Here is a 1,194-nt window from a genome sequence, read left to right on the forward strand (position 1 = left end):
GTGACGGCTTTTAAACCGGTGATATAACAAACTTTGGATGCAACAGACCCTCTCTATCGAATGGGGTTTTGTTAAATATGAGTTTTACACATAAAATACAGGTAGCAAAAAAAAAAATTAAATAAAAAAAAAAAAAAAAATCTGCCCGCCCGACCCTATTTGAAAATCTCATGTTACGCCAATACAACATTTTTTTTTTTGGCCTAATGGGAGTCACCTGTACAATGATTCATTTGTTTCACTGCTTTGCATGTCACTGATTTGGATTGCAGAAGGGTGTAACTCTGCATAGACATTGTTATTAAAGGATAAACACCCCTTCCTTCAACAACCAGCAGTTTACTGGTCTAATCAGTAAAAGAATTAACAAGCTCAATGCAGACTTTGCTTTTGGTAAACAAAGAAAAGGGGCATTTAAGCTGTGGACAACAAATCAGAAGTTTAGCATTCCCTCTCTTTACAACAGACAACATTTTAAATAATTCATTCTTAATGATATCAGGATAGCAAATGTGCAGCCTCATCGTAGGCTTCATTCCTTGTGTATAGACAGACAGAGAAGGGCATTCTAAAGCTGAAGACTTTGCCAGAATGTCACCAACATTCCTTGGGTTCACAGTTCAGATGATATTTAATCACTCTTATCAGAAACAGAGAGTCTGCAAGCTCATTAGCTGGCCTCTATCAGCCTCCCATTATCATGTCGTCTAATAAGTGAAAAATCTTTTACAGGAAAGGACCCATTGGAAAGGGGAAAGGGCCAGGGGATGGGGTTAATAACTGTGACGTGGCAGCTACTGTTCATTTCATCTCAGAGAGCTTACAACAGTTGGAGAAAGTTGATCAATTCGACGATAAAGCACAGTGAAACGGAAAAGGGAAATCTTATCCAGCTAGACTCGGCACGTCAGGAATTCAAGAAGTTAATGGACAATGGGAACTTTAAGAAAGTGAGGAAGAATCTACAAAGGCATCTCGCATGAAAGCGAAAACATATCTAATTTATGTACGTATGTACCGTATGTATGTATTTATGTAGTATGAAATCTTTTCAGAGTGCTTGTTCCCTCCCCCCCCCCCCAAAAAAAAAGATATATTGAACAAGCATCCTCTAGTGATAATACTATTTGTCTATCATTTATATCAGTAGGCAGTTATCATTAGGTTAATATCTAGCCAATATCCAGAATAAAT

The sequence above is a fragment of the Diadema antillarum genome, unplaced genomic scaffold (genome assembly GCF_040938485.1).
Source record: "Diadema antillarum isolate AM-2024a unplaced genomic scaffold, OU_Dant_1.0 seq00001058_RagTag, whole genome shotgun sequence".
NCBI lineage: Eukaryota > Metazoa > Echinodermata > Echinoidea > Diadematoida > Diadematidae > Diadema > Diadema antillarum.